The sequence below is a fragment of the Mesoplodon bidens genome, assembly GCF_964165515.1.
Source record: "Mesoplodon bidens genome assembly, chromosome: 7".
In the NCBI taxonomy this organism is placed as follows: domain Eukaryota; kingdom Metazoa; phylum Chordata; class Mammalia; order Artiodactyla; family Ziphiidae; genus Mesoplodon; species Mesoplodon bidens.
In genome coordinates this window covers 32,132,082-32,158,812 of record NC_138164.1, presented here as the reverse complement: position 1 = coordinate 32,158,812, position 26,731 = coordinate 32,132,082, and the positions used below count along the sequence as shown (strand labels likewise).

General features: G+C 38.7%; 1 long non-coding RNA gene across 1 annotated transcript in view; it reads right to left on the bottom strand.

The window, feature by feature from the left end:
* LOC308620001 overlaps positions 1–24,841 on the bottom strand; it is a 56,293-nt gene extending 31,452 nt beyond the window's left edge. The window contains exon 1 of the long non-coding RNA XR_014016286.1: positions 24,414–24,841. This is a non-coding gene — a long non-coding RNA (uncharacterized lncRNA). The remainder of the gene's footprint in view (positions 1–24,413) is intronic.
* Positions 24,842–26,731: the final 1,890 nt, after the last annotated feature.

Here is a 26,731-nt window from a genome sequence, read left to right as displayed (position 1 = left end):
GTGTAACTCTATAGCAGCAAGTATTTTGTAAATGTCCAGGAAATATTTACTGATTGGCAGATTAAAGAAGGCAAATCACATCGGACTCCTCTTCAGTCAACAAATATTTGAGTTTTGATATGTGCCAGGCCTATTCTTTTTATTATTATTATTATTATTGAGATATAATGAGATATAACATTGTATAGGTTTAAGGTATATGATACCTTGATTTGATATATATTGTAAAATGATTACGACCATACTATTAGCTAACACCTCCATCGCTTCACATAATTATCATTTCTTTGTTGATGAGAACATTTAATATCAACTCTTTTAGCAACTTTCAAGGATATAATATGGTATTTTTTACTATAATCACCATGTTATACATAGAATCCCCAAAACTTACTAATCTTATAATTGGAGGCTTGTACCCTTTGAACAACATCTTCCTATGTGGATATCAAATTTTCCCAGAATGATTTACTAAAAATACTATCCATTCCCCATTGAGTATTCTTGACCCCTGTCAAATATTAGTTGACCATATATTCCAGGATTTATTTCTGTGCTCTCAATTTTATTCTATTCATCTGTATCTATTTTCATGCCAGTACCTTACTGTTTTTTGTTTGTTTGTTTGTTGTATAAATTTATTTATTTATTTTATTTTATGGCTGTGTTGGGTCTTTGTTGCTGTGCACGGGCTTCTCATTGTCATCGGTTCTCTTGTTGTGGAGCATGGGCTTTAGGCGTGCAGGATTCAGTAGTTGTGGTTTGTGGGCTCTAGAGCACAGGCTCAGCAGTTGTGGCACACGGGCTTAGCTGCTCTGCGGCATGTGGGATCTTCCCGGACCAGGGATCGAACCCATGTCCCCTGCATTGGCAGGCAGATTCTTAGCCACTGTGCCACCAGGGAAGCCCTACCCTACTGTTTTGAACACTACTGTCTTGTAGTTCAGTTTGAAAGCAGGAAGTGTGATGCATCTCACTTTGCTCTTCTTTCTGAAAATTGCTCTGGCTATTTGGGGTCTTTTGCGGTGTCATGCAAATTTAGGATAGTTTTTTCTATTTCTGTGGAAAATGTCATTGTAATTTTGATAGGGATTGCATTACATTTACAGATGACTTTGAGTAATATGGATATTTTAACAATATACATTCTTCCAATTCATGAACACAGATATCTTTCCATTTATTTGTGTCTTCTTCCAACAATGTCCTATAGTTGTCAGTGTATAGTTCTTTCACCTTCTTGGTTAAATTTATTGTTTTTTGTGTTATTGGGAATGGGATTGTTTTATTTATTTCTTTTTCAGATATTTCACTGCTAGTGTATAGAAATGATACTAATTTATATAGGTTGATTTTGTACCTTGCAACTTTCCTGAATCTGTTGATTAGTTCTAACAGTTTTTGGTGGACTCTAGGGTTTTCTATATATAAAATTGTAGCATCTGCCAACACAGACAATTTTACTTCTTCTTTTCCAATTTGGATGTCTTTTTCTGTAAGTGTGTGATATGCGGGTCTCTCACTGCTGTGGCCTCTCCCGTTGCGGAGCACAGGCTCTGGACGCGCAGGCTCAGTGGCCATGGCTCACAGGCCCAGCCTTTCCGCGGCATGTGGGATCTTCCCGGACCGGGGTACAAACCCGTGTCCCCTGCATCAGCAGGCAGACTCTCAACCACTGCACCATCAGGGAAGCCCTGGATGTCTTTTTTGCCAAATTGTTCTGGCTAGAACTTCCAGTACTATGTTGAATAGGAGTGGTGAGGATGGGCATCTTTGTCTTGTTCCTGTTCTTAGATGAAAAGCATTCAACATTTTACTGTTGAATATGATGTTAGCTGTGGACTTGTTTTATATAGTCTTTATTATGTTTAAGTACATTCCTTCTTTACCCAATTTATTGAGAATTTTTCATCCTGAAAGAAGGTTGTATTTTGTCAAATGCTTTTTATGCATCTATTGAGATGATTATATGATTTTTATCTTTTATTCTATTAATGATTTACATATATTGAACCATCCTTGCGTCCCAAGGATAAATCCTATTTGATCATGGTGTATGATCCTTTTAATGTGCTACTGAATTCAGTTTGTTAGTATTAAGAATTTTTGCATCTATATTCATCAGGGATATTGGCCTGCAATTTTCTTTTCTTATAATGTCCTTTTTTTGGCTTCGGCATCAGGGTGATGCTGACCTCATAAAATGAGTTTCCAAGTCCTCCCTTCTCTTCAGCTTTTGGGAAGAGTTTGAGAAGAATTGACTTTAATTCTTCTTAAATATTGGTTATAATTCATCAGTGAAACCATCTGGTCCTGAACCTTTCTTTGTTCGGCAGTGTTTGATTATTGTTTATTGGGTATTTAGATTTTCTCTGTCTTGATTCAGACTTGGTGGGTTGGATGTTTCTGAGAATTTATCCACTTCCTCTAGGTTAACCAATTTGTTGGCATATAACTGTTTATAGTAGTTTCTTATGATCCTTTGTATTTCTGTGGTATCAGCTCTAATGGTTCCTCACTTATTTATGATTATATTTAAAGTCTTCTCTCTTTTTTTCTTAGTCTACCTACATATTTATCAATTTGGTTTATATATTTTTAAAAAGTGCTCTGAGTTTCATTATTTTTTTTTTTTTTTGCTCTCTATTTCATTTATTTCAGCTCTGATCTCTGTTATTTCCTTCCTTATCCTAACTTTGGGCTAGTGTGTTCATTTTTTCTATTTCCTCAAGGTGTATAGTTAGGTTGTTTCAGATCTTTCTTTTTCCTTAATGTAAGCTTTCATAGCTATAAACTTCTCTCTTTAAACTGCTTCTACAGCATACCATAAGTTTGGTATGTTGTGTTGCCATTGCTGTTTGTTTAAAGATATTTTTTTATTTCTCTTTTGATTTCTTCTTTGACCCATTGGTTGTTCAGGAGTGTGTGGTTTAATTTCAATATGTTTGTGAATTTTTCAGCTTTTTTTTTTTGATTGATTCTAATTTTATACCATTGTGACCAGAAGAGTCCAGGTATTTTTTTTTTATGCTTGCAATACATCAGTGAATAAAACAATAATGCCTTCCTTAGCAAACTTTTTAAGTCTACAAAACTCATAATAGAGGTGGAGGGCCACCTGAAAGTATTCTGCCTAGAGAATCTGTAATTCTTTCCCACGGCTCTCATCTGAATGCTGTTTCTATAAAAGTTCAAAAATTTTCTTGTAAACTGCAAGTGACCTTGGAGTCAGAAATTGCTTTGTCTGTGTAAATAGACAATTATTTCACTCAACACTACAGGGTCTATAAGTCAACTAAGACAATCAAGTAGCAGTAGGGTATCAATCTAAAGAGAGAATCTTGCCCTTGCAGGCATTTCTTCAACTGAATGCACAGCTGCAACTACTATCATGAAAGCAAAATCCTAATTGCACTCTATCAACAACAAGGGTATTTCCATTATTGCTTGTCCAAGTTCATTTATTTTTGCTGCTATCCAGCCGGTGTAAGTATCCAAAAAATGAAAATGTTTTAAAGTCTTTGGATATAAACACACTCCAAATTAAAGATGTATATCCCTGATCCAATGAACAATAATTGGATTTTAAACAGAGAGAGAGAAAGAGAAAGAGAGGTTATCAGCAGTATAAAGTTCATAGAAACAAAAGGTTTTCTCTAAATATCAAAATCAGAGATTCAAAACTATATTATACACTAATCATTTTGTTTTTCTCCTACCTTTAAGCCATATTTAGAAAAGAGGGCTCTAGAAAGCATAGCTTTGGAAAAGCAGATCTCATAAAATTAATCAGATCATATTTTGTAACCAATTAACCACTCTGAAAAATTGAGGAAAATATATAAAGTATATATCTAGGTATTGTCAATATTGTCTATTTTTCTTGTTTTTTAATTCAACCTGTATTTATTGAATATCTACTATATGCTAGGCACTGTGCTAGGAAATGAGAATAAGCAACAAAGAAGACAGTGTTCCTGTCCCATTAATATTCACAATATTGGGATAGATATAGATATATATATAGATATATATATATAGATATATATATATAAAGTTTTATTTAAATCTTTGTGCTTTCCTAAGAAATTAAATTTTTATTGGCAAGTGTACACAGAAATTGAAACTTTCATGGATTGCTGATGAGAATACAAATTGACAAAGATAAAATTTTTTAGAGAGTATTTTTGTGATTCTTATCAAAAGCCTTCAATGCTTACTCAAGTAATTCCATTCCTGGGAATTCATCCTAAAAAAAAAATCATGAAGCTACACAAAAATTTATCTAAAAGGAGTTTCATTACACAAATTTTTATAATATTAAGACTGGCAACTACTTAAAAGGCAACAATGAAGAATTTGGTCAAATTCTTTGCAACTTATGATAAAACAGTGCATGGCCATTTAAAATAATGTTATTGATAATATGGGAACATGTCAGTTATGCTGTCAAAATTTTTTTTTCCTTAGACTACAAAGCAACATGTTCAAAATAAGGCTATTTTGTTAAAAACAATTTTATATATGTGGTGAGATGAATTGGCAAAAACCACCCATTATTGTCCCCATCATTTGGGAGGCCTAGAATCAAAATTATTTAATCATAGTTGGCACCATTCTTCCTGGCACCAAAAAGAATAGTCATTGACAACCAGCGTGGTTGTTCTTGTGATTCAGCCAAGATTCAGGTCTGGCGAGGAAGAGCAAAATGCTTCTCAGCATAATAATGGGGCAGTCTGTTTTTGACAAGGGACAAAACACAAAAACCCAAGCTGATAGGAAAAATGTCCTTTCCTCACACCCAAACCAGCCTGCATTTTCTCAGAAGAAAATTAATCCTTCTCTTTGTGAGATGGATGTACCCTACAGGTGATTTAATTAAGAGAACCTGCTCTCAAAGGTGAAGAGGCTGAACGAGTATTAAGAGACTAGCACTCACCTTTGTTCACAGGAGAGAGGTAGATGTCCTTTGTTCCCTGCTAGGTCTAGTGCAGGAGTCAGCCAACTATGGTCTGCAGGCCAAATCCAGCCCACCATCTATTTTTGTGTGGCTCACAAGCTAAAAATAGTTTTTACATTTTTAAATAGTTGAAAAAAATTTAAGGAAAATGTTATGTGACATGAAAATTACATGCAATTCAGATGTCAGTGTCCATAAATAGAGTTTTGTTGGAATGCAGAAATAGTCTTTTAGTTAGGTATTATCTATGGCTGCTTCCTGCTACATTGGCAGAGCTGAGTAGAGTTGCAGTGAAGACTGTATAGCTAGCAATGCCTAAAATATTTACTATTTGGCCCTTTTCTAAAAAGGTTTGCAAACTCTGGTCTAGTGGAGAGATCTTCAGTATGCTTCTCAGCACAGCCCAGGTGGCACTCAAGTTTGAAATCTCTCCTGTGAAGACATGTGAAATTTTCCAAGGAAAGGATTTGCATGTGAAATTTTCCAAGGAAAGGTTGCAGTGACTTGAAGTACACCCTCCTTTCTTTGACGGGTACAAAGACTCTGAATGTTTATCCCAGTAAAAATTACCCTATATGTGGTAGCAAAGATTCTTTCCTTCAGGAATAAAAATACAAGGGAACCCTGTCATACCTAGGTGACATATAAATGTAACACAAGCATTGATGTCCATGTCCACCCTCACTTCCCACTTCAAGGGTCAACCTCCTCTAAAATACTCTGAAAAGTGAAGCTTCTCTTAAGGGTCTCCCAAAGTGTCCACTCAGAAGCTCCTCTGGGGCAGAATTTCTCGTGGCTTGGCCATGGACAACCACTCATCTACTGCTGCTCTTTATTTGGAACTCTTGGACGCTGACTCCTATTTGGACACAACTTCTTCTCTGAAAGTGCTGGCTAGAGGTCAGTGTGTAGCACTCTGCCCTTTTATTCTCCACAAAACCACTAGGCAATCCTATAAAGATATAAAGTATTTCCTACTCTTAGCTTTTTGCTTCTCTCCCAAGTTTATCCTTCATCTAAACCCTCCCATGCAGAGATCCCTCCACCTTCTAGGAAACTTCATTCCTTGAAAACAAGGATTTGTCTTGCTCCAGGATGCATTCCCTGTCCCCTTCCTTTACACCTGTACAGAACACTTCTCTAAGCCTTTTTAATGCAGTCTGTACCAATGTGGGGGTGTGAAGGGCATTCCAACAAGATCACTGATGATAGCCATGACATCTCAGTTCATGTAGAAAGATGGGTAGCTTTGGAACTCCAAGTCTCAAAGCAAATCATAAGACCTCTGTTATGGACTGAACATTTGTGTCCACCCCAAACTCATTACGTTAAAGCCCTAATCCTCACTGTGATGGTATTTGGAGGCTAGGCCTTTGGGAGGTGATTGGATTTGGCTGAGGTCATGCAGAGGGGCTACCAGAATGGGATTAGTGTCCTTGTAAGAAGAGAAAGAGAGACCAGAGCTCTCTCTCTCCACCATGTGAAGACACAGTGAGAAGATGGCTGTCTACAAGCCACGAAAAGAGCTCTTGTCAACTATTGAATCAGCTTGCACCCTGATCTTAGACTTCTCAGCTTTCAGAACTGTAAGAAATGTCTGTTGTTTAAGCCACCCAGTTTGTGGTATTTTGTATGACAGCCCAAGCTAAGACACCTTCCAAATCAGGTCACATTCTCAAGCTCTCTACTAGTGAACTGCATATGAACTTGTTTAATCTGCCAGATTTTTTCTAGTGTGTAACTACTGGACCAAGCATTACATATTTACATATGCTCACACACAAACACATACACACTCACACACTCACATGTACTCAAACCATATACCCGCACTTGTTTACCATAAATCTCCCAAGAAAAAATACTACTTGTCAAAAACTGTAAAATATGTATTAAACTAGTTTCCATTGTTGGAATGTAACCTCCTTCTCCATCCCTGTTATTAAAGCTTTATTAAAATCTATATTGCTCATGAATACTTGGGATAAAAGAATTCTTTTGGGGAAAGCTCAAAGAGGCATAACTTTCCACATGTGGATCAATATGGTGTGATAAATATTATGCATTTACTTAACCAGAAGTCTTTTTAGCCAAACAATATTAGGCCTCTGGATATTTGCAGAAAGCTAGAGGGAAGGCTTTGAGCTACCATAAACTGCAGAATAAGAATCTAAACCAACTATAAATGTATCTCTGTTGGCCAGGGGAATATTAATTACAACTTTCACAAATAAGTTTTATTATGTAACAGTATGTTTTAGCTGTGTTATAGATTGAATGTTTGTGTCCTTCCAAAATTCATATGTTGGAAGCCCTACCCCCCAAAGTAATGATATTGGGAGATAGGGCCTTTGGGAGGTAATTAGGTTTAGATGAGGTCATGAGGATGGAGCTTCCCTGATAAGATCAATACTCTTATAAAAAGATTGCTCTCTCTCTCTCTCTCTCTCTCTCTCTCTCTCTCTCTCTCTTTCTCTCCCCTCCCCATGTGAACACACAGAGGAAAGGCCATGTGAGCACACAGGATGAAGGTGGTATCTGAAAGATAAAAAGAAAGCCTTCAGCACAACCCAACTTTGCTGGCACCCTGACCTCAGGCTTCCAATCTCCAGAATTGTGAGAAAAAAATGCCTGTTGGTTAAGGTCTCCAGTCTATAGTATTTTGTTCTCGCAGCCCAAGCAGAATAAGATAGAAACTGGAACTAAGAAGTGGGGTGGTGCTGTAACAAATATCTATAAATGTAGATGTGGCTTTAGAACTTGTGGTGGGTAGAGGCTGAAAGAGTTTTGAGAGACATACTAGAAAATGTAGAGATTGCTGTCAAGGGACTGCTAAAGGTGATTCTGGTGAGAGCTAAGAAAAGAGCAGATCTGTAGAGAAGACTTCCATCTTCTTAGGGAATACATAAATAACCATGAATAAAATGTTGGGAGAAATATGGTAAAAAGCCATTCTGGTAAACTCTCAGATGGAAATGAGGAACATGTTATTTTTCAATGAAGGGAAGGCAATCATTGTTACAAGGTGGCAAACAACTTGGCTGAATTGTATTCATGTCCCAGTGTTTTACTGAAGGCAGAACTTTTTAAAATTAATTTTTATTGGAGTATACTTGCTTTACAATGTTGTGTTAGTTTCTGTTGTACAACAAAGTGAATCAGTTACACAAATATACATATCCACTCTTTTTTAGATTCTTCTCCCATATAGGTCATTACAGAGTACTGGGAAGAGTTCTCTGTTCTATACAGTAGGTTCTTATTAGTTATCTATTTTATTTATAGTACTGTGTATATGTCAATCCCAAGCTCCCAATTTTTCCCTCCCATCCCCCACCCTGGAACTATAAGTTTGTTTTTTATATCTGTGACCCTATTTCTATTTTGTAAATAAGTTCATTTGTACCATTTTTTTAGATTCCACATATAAGCAAAAAGAATATGTGGTACATATACACAATGGAATATTACTCAGCCATAAAAAAGAATAAAATAAGCCATTTGAAGCAACATGGGAGGACCTAGAGATTGTCACTCTGAATGAGGTAAGTCAGATAGAAGAGGCAGAACTTTTGAGTGATGAAAAATATAATTTATCTGAGGAGATTTCAAGAAAAGTCTTAAATGAGTAGTTTATTTCCTCCTGACTGCTCACAGTAAAATGTGAGAATGGAGAAATGAATTTAATAAGGAAATGTTAAGTGAAAAGGACCAGTACATAAAGATTTGGAAAATTCTCAGACTATCCATATTGCAGAGAATATCAAGAATGTGGGGGCTTCCCTGGTGGCGCAGTGGTTGAGAGTCCGCCTGCCGATGCAGGGGACACGGGTTCATGCCCCAGTCCGGGAAGATCCCACATGCGGTGGAGCGGCTGGGCCCGTGAGCCATGGCTGCTGAGCCTGTGCATCCGGAGCCTGTGCTCCGCAACGGGAGAGGCCACAGCAATGAGAGGCCCGCGTACTGCAAAAACAAAAAAAAAAGAATGTGGCTGAACAACCATTTGATATAAAGTTTAGTATGGGTATGAACCACAGACCTAATCAGCCACTCCAGTGGAAACCCTGCCAATTTGAACTGCAGGGAATGTAAATAGGACAAAATAAAGTGTCCTAATCAGTTTGGGCTGCTAGAACAGAATACCATAGACTGGATGTCTTATAAACAACACAAATTTATTTCTCATGGTTCTAGAGGCTAGGAAGCTTAAGATCAAGCCACTGGCACATTCAGTGTCTGGTGAAGACCCACTTCCTGATTCACAGACAGCTGTCTTTTCACTGTAACCTCATATGGCAGAAGGGGTGAGGGAGCCCTCTGTGGGGTTTCTTTTATAAGGACACTAATCTCATCATGAGGGCTCCACCATCATGACCTAATTACCTCCCAAAGGCTTCACCTCCAAATATACGATCACATTGGGGATTAAGTTTCAATATATGAATTTTGGGGAGATACAAATATTCAGTGTAGAGCATAAAGGAAAGCTATCAGACTTATTAGGTCCTAAAGGACAAGATCAGAGAGCAGTTCAACTGCAAGCATGCACTATTCTTCAAAACACTGGAAGAAACACCAAAAGCAACCCAAAGCTTATCAGGACTCTCTCCTGTGTTTCTAAGGGTAGAGACATCACCACAATTTCAACAGGTCAGAAAGCAGCCACCCTGGAGCTGTAGAGGTTGGGCTGCCTGAAGTTTTGTAGGCTTGACCCCAACCCAGCAGAGTCCTGGAGGCATGACCCCCACCAGGCCACTTCAGCAGGTCCCTAAGGCAGAGCATTGAACCCAAGATGATTGTTCTCCAGCCTTAAGATCTAATGGTTCCATATATATTTTTTAGAAGAACCCAAGGGCAGGACAGGAATAAAGACACAGATGTAGAGAATGGACTTGAGGACACGGGGAGGGGGAAGGGTAGGCTGGGACGAAGTGAGAGAGTGACATGGACATATATACACTACCAAATGTAAAATAGATAGCTAGTGGGAAGTAGCCGCATAGCACAGGGAGATCAGCTTGGTGCTTTGTGGCCACCTAGAGGGGTGGGATAGGGAGGGTAGGAGGGAGATGCAAGAGAGAGGAGATATGGGGATATATGTATGTGTATAGCTGATTCACTTTGTTATACAGCAGAAATTAACACACCATTTTAAAGCAATTATACTCCAATAAAGATGTTTTTAAAAAGTTATTATAAAAAATTAAAAAATAAAAAAAAGATCTAGTGGTATTTGCATTGCTAGGTTTTAGCCTCTCTTGGGATCTGTCACCCCTTTCCTCCTTCTGATTTCTCCTTTTTGGAATAATAAAGTCTATTCTATTCCTGTCCCATCACTGTATTTTGGATGCATTGTGTTTTTGAAGTGCATAACTTACCCGCTTTCATAAGCTGGAGAGGAATTTTCCCTCAGGATGAATTAACCCTGGAGTCTCACTCATATCTGATTTACATATACAATCAGCCCTCTGCATCTATGGGTTCTGTGTCCACAGATTTAACAAACTGAAGATCAAAAATATTCAAAGAACATTTTGCAGAAATCTTCAAAATGTAAAACTTCAATTTACTGTGGGCCAGCAATTATGTACATGCCATTTACACAGTATTTACAACTTTTTACATAGCATTTACATTGTATTAGGTATTATAAGTAATCTAGAGATGATTTAAAGTATATATGTGTAGGTTATATACCAACACTACACCATTTTATATAAGGTACTTGGATTTTGCTATTTGAGGGGGGTCCTGGAACCAATACACTTGGATATGGATGGATGACTGTTTGTGTGACACTTTGGACTTTGGACTTTAGAGTTGATGATGGAACAAATTTAGAATTTTAGAACTGTTGAGGTGGAATAAATATACTTTGTATGTGAGAAGGACATGAATTTTGGGGGGTCAGGTCAAAATGTGACAGACTGAATGTGTGCCTCCAAAATTTATATACTAAAACCTTAACCCACAGTGTGACGCTGTTAGTAGGTGGCCTCTGGGAGGTAATTAGGTTTAGATGAAATAATGAAGAGTGGATCCCATATGATGGGATGAGAAAGAGACAGCCGAGCTTCCTCTTCCACCATGTGAGGCTACAGTAAGAAGACAGCCATCCACAAGCCAAAAAGAGGGCCCTACTCCTAAAGAACCAAATCTGCCAGTATCTTGATCTTGGATTTCCCAGCCTCCAGAACTGTTAGAAATAAATATTTGTTGTTTAAACCTCCCAGTCTGTGGTGTTCTGTTATAGTAGCCCAAGCTAAGACAAGTTGCATATAGCATGAAGTATAACCTCAAACTGGTTGAAACAATTAGGATATTGATTATCTCCCATTAATGGAAACCTAGAGGTATGGGTAATATTTGTTCAGTTCAATCAGCTCAATTCTGTTATCAAGGATCCAGGTTCTTTCTGTCCCTCTACTCAACCATCCTCAACATCAGCTTCATCCTAAAAGCTGTCTCTCATGAGTTCAAGTTGGCCATCTTTGGCCATTAGTACTTCATGCTTTCTTTTCTTTTTTTTTTTTTTTTGCGGTACGCGGCCCTCTCACTGTTGTGGCCTCTCCCGTTGCGGAGCACAGGCTCCAGACGCGCAGGCTCAGTGGCCATGGCTCACAGGCCCAGCCACACCACGGCATACGGGATCCTCCCGGACTGGGGCATGAACCCGTGTCCCCTGCATCAGCAGGCAGACTCTCAACCGCTGCGCCAACAGGGATGCCCCCATGCTTTCTTTGTTCATATTGAACAAGAAAGGGAAGGACCTCTCCTACACTTGCAGAATAAATGTTCTTTCCTACAATCTGATTGGTCAAAATAAGTCATGTATCAACCCTTGAGTCACTGGTAGTCTTCAAAGGAAGTCTATATGTTAAATAGCTTAGAGTAATGAGAACTCACCTTCCCTGGAATGGAGTCGGCTTTCCCTGAACTAGAAGACTGAGGTGGATACCCAAACTAAGGTTCTATTAGAAGTGGGAAATGGGTGAATAAATGCCTGGTGGGCAATAACATTATCTACTGCACAGTAGTATATGCAACTCTTATTAGAGCCCAGTCTTATCTATGAATTCATGTTCTGGAGTTCACTAGGGCTTCCATTTTGCAGGCAATATTGAATAATTTGCCAAAAGAAAATAACTGCCTAAAAAGTTTACAGATATTAATATATCAATAAAAAGAGCCATCAAAATATCATGTTACACCACAGAATATAATTACATGTTCACATAAGTGACTTCAAGTTCCAAAATAATTTCTAGAAATTAAAACATTGTTACACATATAAGTGTTAAGTTGAATATCAGAAGAAGTCTATGGTGTTTATAATAAATTATTTGCTGTTTTCAGCACCTCTGATCATAGTTTTTCAGTTAAATTTCTCCAGGTTATCCCAAAGTCAGTGTATGTACTTTTTTTTTTTTCTGTCTTCCTCAGGACAGTCTAACCTTGCTTTTATCCAACTATAGTGAATATAAAATATAACCATTATTAATGGACTCTCAAAATCCTAATCTCAACCCAGAATATAGGGAATATTATTTATGAGCTCACCTGTAATCACTGATGACCTCAATCGGAATTTGAACTCAATAAAAGATTTGGTCTCGAGTAGATAATACACCTTCACAGGATAAGTCAAAAGATTAAAAATAACCCAAGTGACAAAGTGAGAGAGTGGCATGGATATATATATACTACCAAATGTAAAATAGATAGCTAGTGGGAAGCAGCCGCATAGCACAGGGAGATCAGCTCGGTGCTTTGTGTCCACCTAGAGGGGTGGGATAGGGAGGGTGGGAGGGAGACACAAGAGGGAGGGAATATGGGGACATATGTATATGTGTAACTGATTCACTTTGTTATAAAGCCGAAACTAACACACCATTGTAAAGCAATTATACTCCAATAAAGATGTTTAAATAAATAAATAAATAAATAACCCAAGTAAACTAGGTTAAAATATAATGGCCATCATTTACACTGACCCTTTACATTGAGCTCTTGAGGCTCCAGCTCACTGAAATTATAAGTACTTTGATAATCTTCATGCTTTTTTCTCATCTTTGTGTTTATACAAGTTCCTATAATTATGAGCTGGTGCACCTTTTTCTTCATTCATTATCATACTTAAATTTAATTGAAAAAGTAATATCCTTACAATTTATAAATGGTCTTTTGATAGTATTTCACTATAGTAAAGCAATTTCCTGGCTTTCATTAATGACCAGACTGAAATCTTTTAAAAATTGAACAAGGGATCTATTAAAATTACTATTCACCATCTGGGTCTCCTTGAAACTTGTTTGAGGCCAAGCTATTATTTCTATAGAAGAAAAGAAAATGGACTAAGCTGGAAGCACCCGAAGGCCTATAACACACAATTATAAAATTTTTCTCATATAGGGCATGCACTTGATTATCTCTAGCAGTCAAAAATGTAAGGAATAGCGATAAATACTTAACAGTCCAAGAGATAAGTCTTAGAAACAGAGGAAATAGGAGGTGTGGTAAAGTTTATCTGAAAAGTGAAAAGGACTGACTGCATCTGTTTAAAAGTAATTTTAAGCCATCAAGCCACCAATATTTTGAACACAACCATTCACTGATTGATTGTGTGACTCCAAGTGGTTATTTACCCAGGGCATTGTCAAAGCAGAGGCTGGAGAAGGCTCCCTGCTCTTGAGCCCCAGTGTCAAAGCTTAATAGCTGTGTGACCTTGAACAAGTCACTCTACCTCTCTATTCATTATGTTCCTCACCTACAAAATACAGATAATAATAATTACAATAATTTCTTCATGATCATTTATAAGTACTAAACAAGGTAGTATATATAAAGCACAATGCTTAGCACATTGTAAGCCCTTTCTACATGCCAACTATTATGATCAATTTGAAGAAAGAAATACATTGGTTATACATCGATGGAATTATTTTCAAATTGTCTTTATTTTACAAAGATCATCTCAGTTTCTACAATCAACCAATAATAGAAATAAAGAGTAAAGTATATAGTATAGGAAGTGATACATGCTATATATAAAAATAAAATAGGGAAGGAGATAAGGCAAGTCAGGGAGAAGGTAGAGGTCATAGTTTTAAGTAGGGTGGTCAGGGGATGTTTCACTTTTGAGCAAAGACTTGAAGAAGGTTATGGAGAAAGCCATAAAAATACCCGGAGAAAGAGTGTTCCAGATAGATGGAATAGTCAGTGCTGTCATATTAGTTCCAGGAACAGCAAAGAGGCCAGTTTAGATGGAGGGGGCTAGAGAAGGGGCGATAAGGTTAGAGGGGGAAAAAGGGACCATGTCATACAGCCTGGGAGATCATGGTGAGAACTTGTTTTTTTCCCTAAGTGAGATGGGAAGCCACTAAATGGTTTCAAGCAGAGGAATAATATAATCAGACTCACATTTTAAAAGGATTCTGGTCGTTTTGTAAAGAATAGACTGTAGGGGGCTTCCCTGGTGGCACAGTGGTTAAGAATCTGCCTGTCAATGCGGGGGACACGGGTTCGGGCCCTGGTCTGGGAGGATCCCACGTGCCGTGGAGCGACTAGGCCCATGAGCCACAACTACTGAGCCTGCATGTCTGGAGCCTGTGCTCCACAACGGGAGAGGCCGTGACGGTGAGAGGCCCGCGCACCGCGATGAAGAGTGGCCTCCGCTCGCTGCAGCTGGAGAAGGCCCTCGCACAGAAACGAAGACCCAACACAGCCAAAAATAAATAAATAAATTATAAGAATAGACTGTAGTGAAGCAAAGGTGGAAGCAGGGAAATTAGTCAGGTTTTTGTAGTATTTCAGGCAAAAGATCATGGTAGCTCACGTCACAATGATAACAGTGGAGGTAGTGAGAAATTTAAGAGCCATAAGTATTTTCTGATGGATTGAATTTGGAGTATGAGATAAAGAGAGGCATCAAGCAAGACAGGTTTTCTGTCCTTAGCAGTTTGAAAGGTAAATTTGTCATCAGCTGAAATTAAGAAGATGATGAAAGAAATTTTCACATATTGAGGTATGGTGAAGTCATTCTGGCTTATACATGATTTAACTTAAACTTTGTGCTAACTAGAACAGCCTGTTTAGTGACATATTAAACATACATTGTACATCTGCTTTAACCTTTGAAGAAAAAATGCATTTAAAAAAAATCAAAACGGAGTAACTATGGTTCAGGCATTCAAAATGGAGCCAGACGGCCACTGAGGATATGGTTTCAGACATGTTCCTGCATCACTGAAAACCTGAATTTTCTGAACTCTATCAAACTTAAGGACACCACCATCCATTCTCAAAACAATATCTGCTAGCAGCTACCAGCTGCAACCTTATGGTCTCAAGGTCTCCCATTATAACTATGCAACCATTTCAGACCCCAACCAATCCTTGCTTAACAAGCATCCTTACTTCTTGCCAGTCCCAATCTTAATTCTTGACAAATGAACTTGTGTAATTTTGCAGTTTCTGCCTTTATAAGCCTGCTCATTTTGTAGTCTTGTAGAACACAACTCAAGTACTTCTTGAATCTGTGTGTCCCAGGCTATCATCCTCAGTTTGGCTCAAATAAAACTCTCTTCTATTGTTATTATAGATTGGATATTTATTATTTTCATTGACAGAGGTCATAGGTGGAGCAGGTTTGGGGGAATGCAGGAGAGATCAGCTATTCAGTTTTAGTCATGCATGCTAAATTCAAAATGGCTAGTATATATCAAAGTGGAGATTCGACAGTCTGATATAATCCTGGTATGTTTAACAGATACAAATTTGGTAGTCATCAGATGTGGTATCTACTGCCAGAGAGTGAATATAGACAAAGAAGATGACCAAGGACTGAGCCCTAAAGCCCTCCAACACTGATAGATCAGGAACAAGAGAAGGACAGATCAAAGCAAAAAGTGTCCCTTCACTAAGAAGGAACAAAAAGTGAAGTACTAGAAATGCCATGAAAATGTGATTCTTAGAACATATGTAAAGAAATTCTATTGAAGAGGAAGGCACAAGCAATTGTATAAATTCTGTTAGTAGGTCAAGTAAGATGAAGACTGTGACTGACCATTGGATTCAGCAATGTGGAGGTCATGTGTGACCCCAACAAGAGCAGTTTTGATGGCGTCGTGGGGACAGAGTCTGATACGGGTGAGTTAAGAGAGAATGAGAAGTAAGGAGTTGAAGGCAGCAAGTGTAGACAAATATTTCCAGGAGTTTATTAATCATAAACCCTCCAAACAACCCTGGAAGGTAATAGTGTGTATTCATCTTACAGGTTTGGAAACCAAAGTTGAGAGAATATAAAGATTCAGCCCCAAATGAAAAAGCTAGAAAGGAAAAACTGAGATCTAAACACAGATGTCTAATTCCAAGGATATAGTTCTTACTTGGTCCATGTATTCATACATGAGTGCCTACTATGTATATGGTACATAGTACAGATAAATGTCTATCTGCACAGTTATCTAGACGGTGTTTCTCAGAATAATCCTAGGACAACCTGCATCAGAATTAACCAGTAGTCATCTTAAAATTTCAGATTCCTGAACTTTATCCTAGACTCACTGAATCACTCTGTGGGGGTGATTCTTATGCCCACCAAAATCTGAGTTACTCATCTAGTGAAATATGGTTTTTCCTCCTAAAATGCAATTAAAATACATATAATTGTTAAAACTTCTCCACCTTTTGTCCTTCATATATCTCATTGCAATGGATGATAATCCACTTGACAACTCAGCCCAACAAATTTGTAATATTCTCTTTTGTAACTAAATAAATATTCTAAATAATATTCTGTTTTGTAATTTTCCATAACTAAATAAATTTCACTTGAATAATAAACCCTACTTTTTTCCTATTTAAACCTCTCAATGACATTTTCCAGAATTTGGGATAATCTCACATGTTGTATTTTTTCCCCTTAAGGTAAGGGTTTTTTTTCATGGCAACTTAATCTGGAAAGAACCTACTCTTTATATCAAATTGCTGTGTTTAACAAAGGATATGAACTTGAGTTTTGAACTTCAGTATTTTTCTGTGAAGGGAGAATGAACTATGCATTGTATGTTTCACATCACTCACGACTTATGCTGTTGATTGAGACAGTAGTTCCACTGGAACTTCTGAAAAATCACCCCATTGTAGGCACTTGATCTCCCTTTTCTAATAATTCAGGAACATTGGTTTGCTGCACCTATTCAGATAATGCTTTATTTTGTACCAGTTGTTTGCTTTCTATCCAGAAACAGCTGCTCTATCTCCTGTGACACAGGATGTAATAAAATGATGTAAATGGAGTAGAGTATCTTGATAGATTAATCACTGTGGGGTGTGCAGCGTTCACAGCACTCATGGTGAAAGGGAAGAGATTATACCAGAGTGACATCTGTTCCCTTCCATGTAAATTGCTAGACTTTGAATCTGCTGTTATTTAGCAGAGTGTAGATTTAATTATTAGGATTGCATAACCACTGGGGAAAGAATAGGATTTTATTGATAGCTTTCCACCTACGATAACTGCTAAATAAGTAAACTGCCACTGTCTCCTTCACGGAATAAAGCTTAAAAAGTTAAACCTAGAGGGATGTGTCATTTCTTATTCTTAAAGTGCATCTGAACTTGTGTTGATACTTATGTATCAATAAAATTCCAATAAATGTGTGTAAGAGTTTGACAATTATTTTCTGCACAGGCTGCAACTAAAGACCCATTTTCACTAAAATATTTCAGAGATGCTTATTGGTCCACCATCTGTAACAGTGAAGATCTTTTCTGGACTCACAAGATTTTTATAGGTTTATCTACAGTTTGGGTTAAAAGAACCCTTGGAGATTATCTGCTACTATCCATTCATTTGACACTTGAGGAAACTAAGGAGGAAACAAATATAATCTCTACTAAGCAAATGCCAATTTATTCCTCAATTTGCTGACTCTTATTTCAGTGCTCAGAGCACAGTTTGGTTAGGAGGCAAGGGACTCAGATCTGTTTACAGGCTCTTCATAGAGTGCCCGAGGCTTGCCCTTCTCAACCCCTGTGGTTGCACCCTTGTGTGGTAATAGAAATAGCTTGAAGGCAATGCTGTAGGAGATCTTTAAGAGGACGTGACCACAGGTTGACCCTCAAACTGGACCCAGACAATCCCTCACTCCCTCCCTTGTCCTTGAAATATACATTCTTCTCTCTGTTCCCACAGTGGGAGCCTTTTTTCATAAATGAAGCCTTGAGAGACCAATGTGTTGTTGAGACCGTCTGGACTGAATATGTGTCTGAACCCCATTAAGGCCTCTATATAAACTTTTAAGATTCTTGTAGGTGGGTGCAGATATCTACTCATCTTGCAGCCACCTAACACAAGCTTATAATGTAAGTTCCCTTGCTTATTAAACCTGCCACTCACCAATCTGGAGTGATTTGCCTCTTTCTTCAGTCTCTCCTTGCCTTCTGTGTAGGGGGTCAGTTTCAGATTTCATAAGGCAAATTCTTGAGGTTTTGAACCAACAGGCAAATGGAAGATACCAGGCTCTGAAGAGATTACCAGGCTCCGAAGAGATTACTGCTCCAAATGTCAAGGAAACGCAAAATTCAATTGTCCAAGACTCCAATATCTGGACCCACACATGCTGTTAGTATGACTTGTGGCCTTAGTCACACATTTCCTCATCTGTGAAATGATTGGCTAGCCTGAGAAGCCATCACCCTGCACCACTGGGGTTAAAATCCAATCCAGTGACTCTTCTACTATTTGATGCTCTTTCTTGTTTTGCCCAAATGCTCTTGAACCTGATGTATAAAGCAAAGGTGCTAAATGATCAACTTCACTTGTCCAGAAAGGGTCGTTCCTGACAATAAACTCTTAGAATTTCTATGTTGATCAATTTGAAAACAATTTAAATACACTGAAGAGTTTTACTCATATCCAGGAATTAAGTTCATATAGGGTCTGCCTCCTCTCCTTTGTAAAGTAGTAATCTAACATCTACAGAATAGCAGGCATATGTAATTTTAGCCAAAACAGGCAAAGGCATGTCTTTAAAATATCAGGCATATAATATCAAAATTTAAATTTTCAGATAGCCATACAAATGTTTTGTCCAACATAATGAAACCAACTGAATATTTCAAAACCATTTGGATAATTAGTTGAGGTTTCCCATTTTGACTCAGATGTTTTGATAGTATGCATATAGTTGAAGCAGAGCTATGGTACTTACCTGATTAATTGCTTATGAAGTGCCCACTTATGGCATTAGGTACTGCTCACAGAAAGTGCCCATAGAGTCACACAGCCTATAAATGCCACAGTGTGTCCACTGCCTTCACTTCACCATTACCACGACTGAACCAGGAAGCCAGGGGGTTATGCCTAGCCCAGAAAGATACCACTTTCCATCTTCCCACACCCACCATGATGAGCCTTCAGGAAACATCACATCTTGACTGACATCACTGACCACTCCTTAGTTGGTCTCCCAACACCTGAGCTCTTCTTCCCATCTTAGTCTGTATATCCCTTTAACCTGAAAGAAGGTTTCACCACTTGCTGACCTCTCTGACCTTCTACTATATCCTCTGAGGCTCTTCACCTGTCATTGACAAAACATACTTTACCCTTAACTATTTCTCTGAATATTCCCTCCTCTACACACCCATCTAAATAAAATCTGCCATCCTCTAAGGATGCTGCTTTGCATGTAGCCAATTCAAGTGGCATCTTTCCTCCCCTACACTACTTATCTTACTGGGTCTGGAGGTGGTGAGACCGTCCACTTTATTCCCTGTTGCCACTCAAGAATCATTATCTCTGCCCCTCCCTAACACACTTCAGCTATTTGAAGCTCAATCCATTAAACTATGGCACCACTTTTCCTTCCTTGTTGCATTCACATCCACACTTCCAGCTCATCTCCTTGCTCACTGAAGGATTTAGCACCTGTCTTACTGTGTCCTTCTACAGAAATATTCTTATCAAAAGTATTTAATACCTTTTTAATACCTTTTGCTCCTTTTTTAATATTATCATGAACAAGGAGAATTTTCAAAATATTTAACTAGTATGGAAATGGACCAATCAGCAGTAAAAGACTGGTACACCTGTTGTATGGTCAGGCCCCCCACAAGATGGCTGTTCTCTTGCTCTTGATACATCTCCTGTTTGACCAGTTCCTGCTTCACCCACACCCTACTCACCTGACTGATCTTCCCTCTTAATCATAGAGCTTAATCAGTAAATGCCTACTTACTTGCCCCCGGCCCCAGCTAATGATTGTTCTAAACTTTAGATCAGAACTTCTCCACCATGAGAGTTTATCAAAGGGAGTGGTGAGGGGTGTGCTCAGCTTCCGCATGCTCCTCTGCTGGTTTCCCTGGTAACCAAAAGCCAACCTGACATCAATTGTCAATCCTCTCTATAACTGGTAACACCTCACCCTGCCCCAATGCTGGAGCAAAGACTGCTGCCATGTACTGCCCACCATCTGCCACACACTGAGGAGTGTTGCTCCAGGACGTTGCTTCAGACATATAAGATCCCCCTGTCCATTAAACCATCGATGTCTCTGTCGCCGAATCTGGGCTGTTTCTTCAGTCTTGAGGCTGGGCAAGGACAGGGCTTGCAGGCCTGTGGGGGGCAGCCCAACACCTGTGTATACTAGCTGACTATCAGTTCTGCACATAGACAGTTCTTGCAGTCACCTGGCCTCTCAGTTGCCAAATCCACTTCTTGTCACTCCTCTTATATATCCCTTTATCAGACAGGCCTTCTCTGACTAGTCCATATAAATTAACAACACCTCCCATAATGGCCACTCTCTAATTGTTTACCTTTTTCTAAAGCACACCTGACATATAATACATTTATGAGTTTACTGGTATATTATCTTTCTCTTCTTACTAGAATAAAATCTACATGAGAACATGGGCTTTGTTTTTTTCCCCTGCTATCCAGTGCCTAGATCGGTGGCTGATACATAATTGGTGCTCAGAAAATCTTTGTTGAAAAATAATGTTGGACCAAAAGTAGGAGTTTTAGAAATGAAATTACCAGATTTCCACTTTGTACTATTTAGCTTCTGAATGTGAATTAGTCCTTCAATATTTGAAATAATTGTAAATGAATCAGTGAATAACATAGTTCCTCTTACTTTGGAAAGGAATGAATTTAATTTGGGTATTCTAGTATACACAAAATTCTCAGCATCCACCAATACCCATGTCTATCTGTGTTTGCTAAAAATGAGGCACTTTAAATCTTATGGAATAAAGTAGTTCATGAAACATCACAGGTGATATCTTGGTCTTCATAGAGACAAACTTGTAGAAATAACATCATTTCAACCTAGGATGGTAGGAATATATAAATGAAAAATAGGATTCAGTCAGTGAAAGCAACACTAAATTTCTGCCTCTGTCATGCATAAGTTTCCTGTCTTCTAGAAAACAGCATTAGGAGAAGAACAATTCATTTATTCATTTGGGAATTTGCCACATAAAATAGAATATATGGCATGAATTGCAGCAAGGGGCACATTATTCTAAAATTTTCTAACAAGCAAGCCAAGTTTGCCAGATAGTAAATTAACATTTAGTCATTTGTCCTATGAAGAAAATGCAAAATTATTTATTTATGTCTCTTACAACTTTTTCTTGGTTAAAGTTATATCTGAATAATTGGCAGTGTGCTAGAAGAGGAAGGAAATAATGCTTATGGCATCTGCCATAAAAAGAAGCTATTAAAATGACAATGTTACTGATTTCTTGAATGTTGAGAATAAGTACTCCATGAAAAAATCATTGTGCAATAACAGGCTAAACTGGAGAGTTTTATTAACAGAGCCCTCACAATTATGATTCCCTGGACCAGAAAAACAGTCTACATCTGACAAAATCTCTAATTATGAGCCCGAGCAACAGCCATGCTTGACCTAAAAGCGGAGAACACAGTACAGATGAGATGAGGGGTGAGCACTTACTTTAACCTTTCAACAAATTCCCATTAAAAGGAGAAAAATAGAGAACAAATTCCAAACTGATGGCAAAGTTTGGAATTATTTTCTATAATAGATTCATGTTCAACATGTCAATTGTATTTTAATTTACAAATGATACCTGTGGTGATTTTTATCTAATAAAAAATTGTGATCCACTACAAGCACCCTGTAAAATTTTCATACATTGCCATTTATAATTTTTGCCAAGTTTTTCTTTAAACCCTATTTCTTCATAATGAATTTTTTTCTTTTTATTTACATATTTTTTAAAAATTTATTTTCTGGTTCTTGGGCAGCCAAATCTCTCCTCACGTCTCAGCATGAATGGAGTCATATCCCCTGACTCCTGAACCACTCACTAGCATTCACTGTTTCTCTTTATAGACCAACCAGGCCAACTGTGGAGTTGGGGCAGAGTCAGCTTTCCTCAAAGCATATGGTTTTATGGAACCAGGATAGACACATGGACAAAGTTGAGTATCCATGAGATGTGGACAAAGAAACTATTCTCACTATAGTAATTGAATCTAAAGAACCAAAGTCAAAATGTGAAGGCTGGTTTTCAAACACACTCTTTGTGACTTAGACTATCACCACACAATGTCAAAATAACCTGGAATTTTTTTAAGTATTCACATCACCATTTAGTCAAACTTAAGGAGAAACTTAAGTTTCTCCTCACTGATCTCCTACAGTGACAACAGAAAAGTCAGCTTCATATAGGGGACTTGATATCAGACAAACTGTATCGAATCCCAGCTCTGCCAGTTATCATCTGCATAACCTTGGGCAAGCCATTTAACTTCTCTAAGTGTTTATGATTATCAGGTGTAAGATGCCCATGATAGTGCCAACTACAGGGGGTAGTTTGAAGTTTGAATCAGATAAAGTAAATATAACATTCTAGAATACTCCTCAGTACATTATCTAGTTATAATATAGGATAAGTACTCAACAAATATTATTGAATAGGTCACTTAAAAAAATACCTTAAATCTGAGAAAAGAGAAAAGACGGTGGGGAAATCCAAAGCCAAATACTGGTATAATGGGCTTGGAGATTTTAACGGGATGGGGGCCCCAGACTATTAATAAGTATTATATTAAAACAGCTCCACAATCGATAACAACTAATATTTACTAAGCCTTTGCTATTAGCCAGGCAGAGTTTTAAGCACCTTACATACACTATCATATTTAATCCTCCCAACAGCTTTATTTACAAAGAAGGGAACAGAGACATTAAATGCTTTGTTGATGCCTCAAGCCAGTTCAGCGGCAGAGTGGAGTCTGACTTTAATTCCGTCGAGGAAGCTCCACTCTTCACCACTACTAATTACTACTTTATTCTGCCTCTGTAAATGTAAGTTGTTGCATCCCCATTGGGGTTTCAAGTCTGATTCTCCTTGTACAAGCATGTACCCAGTCACTTTATTGACAAGGAAGTATACAAGTGTGCAAGTGGGTGCAGGAAGCCCATCCTCATCTCTTTTAAGCTGCAACTGATAAAGTGGAGGGAAGCTAGGGCAAATGTTAAATATAAAGGCTTACAACAATGTGCTGCCCAGAGTGTTCTGTCTAAATAATAAGAAAGATGCTCCAAATAGCTGGGTTCCAAGGGAGCACACATTTCCTCTTTGGCCCTGACAACCTACTTCCCAGAAGGATGCACAAAGAGAAATGTTCAGCTTTGGATTTTCTAAAATATCTTTCTAATCACATAAGATTGAAATCTAGGAAGCTCTCTCCCTCAGCCCACATGTCCTAACAGTCATCATGCCCTGTCCTTCCTTCATAATTTATCTCTAATCTATCCTGACCTTTTTAGTTCTCTCACAACGTCTCTAGGTGGCCCTTCCCTACCTCATGTTTACTTCACACTGTGGTGATGGGGGTGTCACTGAACTATGTCCCAGCTCAGGTGTCTCCAATTTATCTACAGCAGCTGCCCTCCACCTTTGCCTAATATAAGTTCAGGAATGTATCCCCATCACATGCGCGCCAGATAAGCAGGTACCCCTTTTGGGTTTACAGGTTTCTTGGGATATGAATGGTGGGCATTGTCGTATGAGGCTGGGCAAAATTTCCCCCACCTGGGCAGGCTGCAGTGCTGCTGCAACCTATGAGGATGGTCTTTCCTCTGCAAGGAAACTGAGGAGCAGCAGTCACAGGCTCTTGGGTGATACTGCTGGTGATGAGTCAGCAACCTGAGACTCTAAGACACCAGAACAATGGCCCTGGCAGGATCCTCTAGGGTCATTCACCTGATTCACCAAAGGAAAAGAGACCCCTTAAAACTGGTTTCCTGGATCCATCTGCCCATCACCTTTCTACTTCCTCCTTCTCTTGCCTACATTCTCTTCTATCCTCATCCCAAAGAAAAGCCTTAGTCCTTTCTTTTTCTTCAACTAGTAACCCATGAAAATCAAAGCAAAACTTACTGGAAACCAAAAACTCTCTTACCTTTTCATTGAGGGCCTGGATGACTTAATCTTCAAAAATTCCTTGGAAGAGAGAAAATATTTTCATTCTTTTTTTTTTTTGGAAGGAGTTATGTCCTCTTCCTTTTAGTGTTTTGGAAGCCTTCTTTCATTCTAATGTAGAAGAAAAAGGAAAAAAAATCCAATAGTTAAGTTTCCACAGTAAAATAGTCTAACTACTGACTTCCCATTACACTGCATTTGCCATGCCCTCCTGACTTTTCTTGCTTCACATTTTCCCATTCCAATCCTCCCCACTTACCACTGTTTCCAAAATTCCACTGACTAATAACTTTTATAAACCTGCTTTGGTCTTTATCTCATTAAATTTCCTCCTCCTTAAACCTTGTGGTTTCTTGACTTCAGTAACAACACACTCTCCTGGAAATCTCCTGGCATCTCTGGTGGCTATTTTTAAGTTTCCTTTACAGGCAATTCTTTTTTTTTTTTTTTTTTTTTTTTTCGGTACACGGGCCTCTCACTGTTGTGGCCTCTCCCGTTGCGGAGTACAGGCTCCAGACGCACAGGCTCAGCGGCCATGGCTCACAGGCCTAGCAACTCCGCAGCATGTGGGATCCTCCCAGACCGGGGCACTAACCCATGTCCCCTGCATCGGCAGGCGGACTCTCAACCACTGTGCCACCAGGGAAGCCCTACAGGCAATTCTTTCTCTTTCCATCTTTTAGGTATTAGAGTCTGAAGAATTTCATTCTGTTTCCACTTGTCTTTTTAACTCTACACACTTCCCCTGGGTAATCTTATCTATTCCCATATTTTGATAACGCCCTAGTACATATCTGCAGCTCAATCTTTTCCTGAGCTACAGACTCACCTATCTGACTACCTGTAAGCATCTCCACTTGGCTGCACCATGGACACCTAAAATTCAATCTTGTCCAAAATTGAAGTCAATATTGCTTCACCAGCCTCCTACCTCTAGATACAGCACTGCCAACTCAGTTGCTCGAGGCTCTATCCTGGACATAGTACTTAGCCCTTCACCTCTCCCGGTCCTCCAGATTTCAAGCAAACACCAGTCACTTTTCTCCATACCACACCACCCTAGTTTAGGCCCCCTCAGGATTATTACTATAGTTTCCCTACCCATCTCCCCGCCTCCTATTGAAATTGCCTTCCATGTTCTAATTAGCCATTTTTCTAAGATCCATATCTGATTTGTCACTTTCCTGCTTACAATAGTGGATCTGTCCCCCCTTCCCTGCTCTCAGGACTCAGGTCCAAAATTTACAAAGTCCTTCATAATCTGACCCCAACCTAGCACTTCACAGGTCCATAGGTAACCCAAAGAATGACACATTAATACAAATTAGAAAAGACATTCCTTTATCAGAGTAGAGGCAGCCTCTTGCCAGGGTGCAAGGCTTGGTGAGGGAAGTATAGGTTGGATTTATAAATTCATGTCCACCCGGTGTTTTTGTACAGAGCCAGCCTCCATAGCATGTGATGGCCTAGTTGCCTAATCTCCTGGACTCATTCTCCAGATGTGCCACTTTTTCTTCTTCATTTTTGTGCATAGCACCCCTCTTTAATGTCCCACCTCCTCCAGGTAAATCCTCTTCACCTCAATTCATAATCCATTTTCTCTAGGCAGTCATCCTTTCCCTTTAGTACGTTCTCATGGAACCCTGCACTTTCACCACTACCAGCTGAATCAGAGTTGTGTCACTATGTCACCTAAAAACTTGGTTCACCTCTTGGTAGATGTTGTTGAGCTAGAAGACACAAGTAAGTCAAAGATAAGGAGAAGGAAAGATTTACTACTTGCAACAAGTAAGGAGAACACTGGATCATTCCCAAAGCAGTGTTTCCCTGAACAGCAAAATTGGGGAATTTTTAAGCTAAGGGTACATGCATATTCATGAGGGTGCCTGAGCAGGAGAATTCAGCATAGAATTGGGGCAAAGGGTGACAGACAGATTCCGTCCAAGCTTTAGTTGATTGAAGTCACAAGGGTCAGAAAAGGTCAACATCATCATTCCTTAGGTTCCAGTTGATCTGGTGGTTGAGTGCTGAGAGATGGATTTAAATTCTGCAAAACAGCTCAAGAAAGTGCTTCAGGCTAATCTTTACCATTGAAACAGAACTGGGAGTCTTTACAACTGATTTATTATCTTTACTATTGTTACTTCTCTTGCCTGATAACACTTCTTCTTCTTTTGTTCCCTTAAGGTCATTATTACTGAGACTTATTCAAGAGAAAGCATTATGGCCATGCTTAGATCCCAAAATGGCTTAGGCCAAAAATGGCTTCTCTTATGTCAAGAAAACCATGCCTGGTTC